Source organism: Crocodylus porosus, unplaced genomic scaffold (genome assembly GCF_001723895.1).
Source record: "Crocodylus porosus isolate Cpor-Errol unplaced genomic scaffold, CroPor_comp1, whole genome shotgun sequence".
Taxonomy (NCBI): Eukaryota; Metazoa; Chordata; order Crocodylia; family Crocodylidae; genus Crocodylus; species Crocodylus porosus.
The window spans coordinates 21,220,076-21,227,597 of NW_017728950.1; the positions used below are offsets into that span (position 1 = coordinate 21,220,076).

The following is a 7,522-nucleotide window of genomic DNA, read 5'->3' on the forward strand; positions in this document are numbered from 1 at the left end:
AAGTCTGAGTGAGGTCTAGGCAGATCCTCTGCTGCAGGATATGACTTCACTGGTCACCACTGACTCATGGGAGTAGATGGGAACAGAGACCCTTGGCCTCTATCACATGAACTCTCCTTTAGCTGTGAGTACAAGAACTTCTGCCTCCCATGAGGCTGCCAGGAACAAGCTTTTCCCCTCTCTTCTTGCCTCCCCACTGGCACATCCCCATTGCACATTGCAGGAAGTTCTGAGGGAATGCCAGAAAGCAGGCCCTTTCACTGAGTGGCGTAAGGATATGTTGGGGTCACACAGACTTAAATGGAACATGCTCATTGGCAATGTGTAGAGGGTCCCCTGAGATCGTCCGTGTGCCCCCTGGAAGCGCCAGCCACAAAACCAGGAGTGTACTTCCGGTTTTGCTGCTGGCTCAATGATTGGCTGCCGGGGGACCCTCCCCCAGTTGGTGATCTGGTGCCCCCCAGACTGAGGAGGCATCAGTCACCCATGTATGTGCTTCAGTGCTATGCTGTATCTGGGCCCAAGGAGAATAACTGACATTTTATACATGGTGTCTCTTGAAAATGGAAACTTCACAACATGAAGATAAAAGAAACTAACATCAACAGTGACCTATCCTTTCTCAGCCTATGCAAGAAACACAACATCATTCTCAGAGGACTGAACATCTACAATCCTCTGACTACCACACAGAACTCCAAATATGCTTCACAACTCTGCAGGAGAACGTCAGAAAAACTTAGAAATCATCTCCTTCACATACTCAACTCCAAAATAAATCACCTCAAGAAGGAAATCAACACATACTACAACAACCTACAAGAGATGAATCTGGATATCTTCCCAAACAGTATACAACATACACAAAAAGATTACCAAAGATTTATTACACCATCCATCCAACACAAAAAGAAGAAACGGAACCACTACAGGAACAACTTTCCCAGCCACACAACAATCCTCAGAAGAACAACACCAATACTGTACAACGTTCCAACATCATACTTGATGAAACAGAAGAAACCAGTCAGCCCTCTAATACTATCAGTATCTCCATGCATATACTTACCTAAGTTGAAAAATCTGACCTCCCCAAAGACCTTAATTTCGGTCCTGAAAAGCACCTGAAGAAGATACAATGTGGAGAACTAGAAGAAAATTTCTGACACCTCTGAAGGAGTATTTCCACAACCAAAATGAATCCACTTTCAACACAAATTCATCCAGTGACAACATCAATGAAAAAATTGATGCCAAAAAAATCCCCAAAAACCTCAGATTGGAGACTTTACAGTGGATGAAATTCAAACCTTGACTACTACGTTCACTGCTTCAGAGAAAGAATGAACAATGAAATACTCAACAGCAAATAACAACCTCTCTCTCTCAAAAAGAAGGGCCATTGACTCCCTAAGATCCGACCACCAAATAGTAATAAAACCAGCACCATGAAGACTACATAAAAGAAGCCAACAGACAGCTCTCTGACACAACCTACTATGAAACACTAGAGCAAAACCCAACTCTCCTTTTTCCCCCTCATTCTCCTTCCCCCCCCCTTCTCTACCCATTGTTTTCCTAGTTTCCACCTATCTACGTTCTCACTGACCTCCTGCCACACTTTCAGCTTCTTTCATTCCTTGGAGATCTCAGAACAACAGCAGAGTCTCCCTGTGCCTGAAGAAGGGTGCTTGTGTCCAAAAGCTTGCAAAGAACTTTGTTCCAACTATTTGGTTGGTCTAATAAAAGATATTACATCTACCCAAAGAACCTTGCCTGCTTATTGTGTATGAGTATGTGAGGGGGAGGCATATGGTGAGGGGAATGATAATGGATGGAGCCATTTCTGTCCCAGAAGCCCATTAGCCAAGTGATAATATTTAAAGGAGGGCTTGAAAAAGCTATATCCCGTGCTGTGTTTTGCTCCGGTATGCACAGTTGGTCCATGGCCTGCATAAATTCTCTCCAAGTTTTCATGCTCCCAAAGGGAAATAGCTGGTTAAAAAAGAGAGTACAAGTTACCTATGAATACTCCTGTCCTGGTTGTGTACTTGGTTTATTGGAACCGCCTTGCCCAAGGAAGTGTTTTTTCTAGCTCAGTACAATTCGTTTTAATGAGAACTAGTGCCAACTACCAAGCAAGGACAGATGGAACAGGAAATTAGAAAACAGCATTGGAAAACAACTATAAAAGCCAAAGTGTGGCAGCTCTCAGAACAATAACAAAATAACTTTTCAGTGTTGATTGTCCTACTGACCAGCTTACAGTATAATACTTACTGACTGAATAGTGAATCAGCACATGCACCATGCCTTTGTGTCTGTCATGTATGGTTGAGAAGTGTACATAATAGCCTGGGGTAGAACATTTAAAAGCAGTGTGGGGAGTAACATAATTCTTCCACTCTCCTTGGGGGAAGGAGAATATCCTTCATGTTACTTTGAAAATTGTTCTCATCAGAGGAGGCAGAACTACTCCAGCATGCCCTATCTCTGGAAAAATCCATTATAGCCGATAAGGAGCTGGCTCTGCATCTCTCCCTTTTCAGGGGAATTACTGGTAGGATTTTTATAGAGAACTTTTTAGGATTTTAAATTATTGGAAGTTACTTATTTTGCAGAACCCTTATGCTCTAGCTGAGCAAGACTTTAACCCAAAGTCACTGCAGCCAGCAGACTTGCATCCACCTTTATTTTGACCATGGACTATGTTCTGCCATCAGATTCCCTCTGTCACTTATCTGTGTGCATGCCACAGTACTGAATCTGACCCACTCTTTACCTTGCTTTCCCTTTGGTCAGTGTATGTATGTACCTTTGAACCAGAGCTTCTAATGAGGAGCAAACTCTCTACAACATTCTGGACACTTCTGACTAGGTCTGGTGAGGTGTATTACAGTGTAATCCATGTGGTATTTGCATCATCTTTGCAGTGTTGCTTTCTGAAGCAACCCTGCAAAGCAACACTCATGAGCTCTCAGTTAAGATGCTTCCCCTACTGACATAGAAGGGACAGGTATTTTATAGAAAAACGTTGCCCTGGCCCTGCACGTGCTGTGTTCTGATGTTAGAACTACACATAACTATGCAATTACCTAGCTGTGTTCTGATCCCAGCATGGTGGTGCTGTGGGCAGGAGAAAATTCCCCACTATTCTCCGAAGTCAAACTTTTGGCCTTTCTGGCCCAACACAGTTTAAGGCTGGAGGGAGCAGCTACATGCATCTACTCCTCGCTGCAGGGAGTGTCAACAATCATATCACCATAGAGATATGGAAATCAAGCACTGGGACCTTTTGAAAGCTCACACCCTCTCTGTCAACAGGCAGAGTAGACTAATTGGACATGTCCCTTCTCACGCCCCAAGAAAGCTTACTTCAGGAATAGCAGATAATGAGTGGTGAGGTACAGTTTTGTTTTGCTTGGAGTGCTGTTAGGCCCTATAAACTGAATCTGTCATGTCATGAGATTTGCAATACCTATGCCTGAGTGACAGAGAGAAAACCAGCAGCCAAGTAATGCAATAATAATTTAATTGCCTTAAAAAAAAGTCTCCTCCCCTAGAGTGCTATTTAGGACAGCAGTGTGCTTCCTTGAGACATCAGTAGGGGTCTTCCGAACTCAAGGAGGCAGCTGGCTGATTTCAGAGGCAGTTCCCGGGGCCACCATTTTCCGGGTTGAGCGCAGTAGGGCCCCTCATACCTCTGAGTGGAGTCCTGCCCCTCCCCAGAGATTGCCAGATGGCCCCAAACCACACCTTAAATTGTTTAACAGCGTTTATGTTAATGGCTTGTGCATGATTAATCAGGGGATTAAGCCAGTGGAAGCCATTAATTGATGCATTATTAAGCAATCTAAGCACTTATTTAAACTATCTTATTAAAATAAAGCTATATGCAACATGAATTGTAACTAATACCAACTATATACATGGTATTAAAGACCATTATAGAAAGGAGTTTACTGAAACTGAAGGCTAACCTTGAAACAGGCAATTCATGCTAGCTATTAAATGTGATAATGCTGCACCCAGCCACAGTTGCTGCAGACATTCTCTGTCTCTGTAAGCTGAACACTCGTCTGTACACTGAGATGGCATGCTCAGTGTCTGCTGAGCTCACTGGAATGGTGAGGCAGCATCTTCCCAGGGCATAGAGATGTGGAAACTGGTCACAGACAGAGCTCCAGCACACCGGCACAGGCATCTGGCACTCCTTGACAAAGTTCACATAAGCAGCATGTTCTTTGTTATACTCTTTTAGCCATCCCAGGAGTGTTTTCAGCAGCTGAGGGTCACAATTCATAATAGGCACCTGGTTAGGGTCCAAAATGTGAACAGCACTAAGGAAGGTGGCAGCCAGTTGTCTGAACTGCAGTGGCAGTGATGGACCACACCTGTAGTGATGGTTCAGCTGAACAACTGTTGCCTGTAACAGGTCCCTTCTGCACTGGTTTTCATAAGATTAGCTTTACATTGCTTGCAATGTCCTGTCTTGGACCCAGCTTATCAAATCCACCAGCTTCTGTGTGTGGTTGATCACAGCCTGTCAGCCTTCAAACCACATTAGAAGTTCCATGAACTGGGGGGGCACTGTCAGCCACAAATATCACTTGATCTTGAATGTCACCTCGCCTTAAGATATCATAAGCATACACTGTGTGCTGGGTGTGATTTCCAGCTCCTTGCTCAGAGACTGCTGGTAGTACTACATATGCTTGGCATGGTAACAGACCATGTTGAACCATGAATTCCACCTTGTGAGCACAGGCTGTGGTAGCAGCGGCACAGTGCCATGTGAGTCCCCGCTTTCACTGGTGACGGACTCCCTGTAATGGACCTTATGGCATGGATAGTACTTGAAGCCTTTCTTGAAGGAAACACCAGGCTATCCACATTGGGGAACTGTGTGCACCAGATGTCACTTACTAAAGACAGAACGTGTGCATTGCAGGTGACATGAACTGCATTGGACAGCATTTCTTGGAGCACATCGGAGAAAGCCTTGCACATGTACATGGATGGCATTGTCAGGCAGGAATGCTGAAATCTTGTTACATTTTACACTGTGGCTAACAATTACCTTCACAATGGCTTGAGACATGGTAAAAATATTGATGTGGGGTGGACCAGCTCAGTTTTAAACATAGGTAGGTCCTGGTTTGTCCAGTTCTCTGGTACAAATAAAATGTGCAGAGCCTAGTTATCTTGAGGGTCGGTGGCTTCATCATCCACAATGGAGAAGGATTCATACTCTGCCAAGGCAGCCTTTGTGGACTACATGCAAAGCAGTCCCTGCAGTGAGATAGTCTTGGTGAAGCTTGTTGGCACACGGAAAACTGCCAGCATTAGACACTTCTTGGTTCAGGTAGTCCCTTAATTTTGGATGATCAAGTTTCTCCAGAGGGATGTTCACCTCTGCGAAAGCTTCCACAAGGGAAAAATTCTGCCTCTCATCTTGCCAAGCTGCTTTCCGTGGTCCTTTTAAAGAGGGGGGATTTGCTTGTTTCTTGCTCTGCCTTCAGCTTCTGAAACAGCCTTTTCCTTCATGTGTGCCTTGGACTCTAAGTGTCAGTCTATGCTGGTTGCCCCTCAACACATCCAGAGTTATACTGCAGATGGTACAGAACAGTCTGCTTCCATCTGCATGCAAGGTCCCTGCAGGATACTGCCTTATACAGTCCAGTGCTGAAACTTATTTGGTCATCTTGGAGGATTTCTTAGTGTTCATCTCTGCTCTTCCACAGGCTGCAGCATGCTGTAGCAGCATGCCTATGGGCGCTTTAAAAGCTGACTCCAAAACCCTCTTGCTTCTCTGGCTGGCCCTGGACTGGCTCCTAGATTGAGCCGACTGTCATGGGCTCAAGCTTACGATTTGCTTCCTCCCTCACCACGTCCTCCACTGAACCAAATCATGGACTCAGCCTCTGATTTGCAGCTCTCCAGCCAGCCAGGAACCAGCATGAGATTGCCTTGTGCATGCTGTGCCAATCTTTCTTAGCAGTGCTAACGGGTATTGGGGTACTTTGGCTTCCATCAGGGACATGAGGGCTTGTCCAAAAATGTGAAATAGGTTTCTCGGTTGTGATCTACCACTTCAGTCATTTCTGCTTAGTCTTTGCATGAACTCTTACATTTTGGCCCCAAAATGCTTGCCCTGCTGTGGCATAACTTAAATTGACTCCTCTCTGACTGTATTAATCAACACAGAGGCCTTCTCATTGCAAAAAAAACAAATTCACCTTTAGTCCTAATTGGAAGTAGTTGTGGAGGCAAATTACTAGTAACACTTGGGTTTTTCCAGTGCCATCAACCCAAATCCTACCCTTTCCCTGCTCAAGAGGGTATGCAGTAGTTTATCTTTTTAAAGAATCAGCTGTTGTTTTTCCCCCCAAGCTGCCTAAGTATTACTTCATCAGATACATCTTCATTAAGTCTCTTCACAGAGAGTGCTGCCCTGTGGACATTAACAGTAATACCATTCGAGTACTTTCTGCAAGATGTATAGGATATTATCTTTCTTTAATGCCTTAGTTATTTAAATTAAGTATGCATTTTTCATCTGAAAAACTAGTCTCCATTTCTGTAGGTTTAACATGCTTAGAAGGCTCCATCTTTCTCCTGCCCTGGGTATTTCCAAAGAGCGACTGCATCCCTGAGTAGGAAGTGTTAGATTCTATTCTACCTATTGGGCATCTCAGTAAATTTAGGTGCCTAAAAAGTGTGATTTTATTCCACCCTGTTCAAGTATTACTTCAGCAGATACATCTTCATTAAGTCTTTTCACAGTAGCTGAAGTGCTGAAAATCCATTAATGCATCTACTTTTTTGCCAACTCTACTGTGACAAAAATCATGAGATGAACTGTTAAAATATCGAGAGATTGGCATGTAAATCATGAGATGCTGTTTTTGAAGTGTGTGTGTATGCATGTGGAGGTTATTTGTGAAGGTGTTGGGGCTGTGGGTGTGGGGTTTGGAGCCTGGGGAGGGAGGGTCCCCGCACACCCTGGCAGTATGTGGGTATGGTGGGCTGTGGCTTAGGAGTGAGGAGCAGACAGAGACACTGACAGACACACAGACAGTACCCAGCTGGTAAGTGGGGGAGAAGGTGGGGAGAGGGATGCGGGGGGGAGATCAAGGCCTCCATGGTAAGGGAGGGAGTGGGGCACGGGCAGGAGCAGAGCAGGGGTGAATAGAGCACTGGAGCCAGGGCAGGTTGTCCAGAGGCACAGGGGGAGAGGCACGGTTCCCTGCAGCAGCATGCACTCACAGGGGAGACAAGGGGCCATGTGCCCCGTGTGGGGCAAAGGTGGGCTGCCCACTACAGGCTGGGGCTCTGCTCCCTGCTGCCTTGCCCCAGAAGCTTAGCCACACGATGCCAATGCTGCCTGCCAGGTGGGCAGGGGACACAGGAGTTGCATGGCTGAGCTCCTGGGGCAAAGGCAGCAGGGTGCAGAGCCCCAGCTCACAGCAGGCAGCCTGCCTCTGCCCTATGGGGGACACATGCTTCCATGCCTCCCCCA

The 7,522-nt window shown here is 45.6% G+C and overlaps 1 protein-coding gene and 1 long non-coding RNA gene across 2 annotated transcripts in view; one reads left to right on the forward strand and one right to left on the reverse strand.

Moving 5' to 3' along the window:
* CORO2A (coronin 2A) overlaps window positions 1-7,522 on the forward strand; it is a 98,960-nt gene that overhangs the window by 40,319 nt on the left and 51,119 nt on the right. The window lies entirely within an intron of this gene.
* Window positions 1,746-7,522, reverse strand: part of LOC109323648 — a 23,360-nt gene continuing 17,583 nt past the window's right edge. Inside the window, exon 3 of the long non-coding RNA XR_002104710.1 lies at window positions 1,746-1,779. This is a non-coding gene — a long non-coding RNA (uncharacterized LOC109323648). The remainder of the gene's footprint in view (window positions 1,780-7,522) is intronic.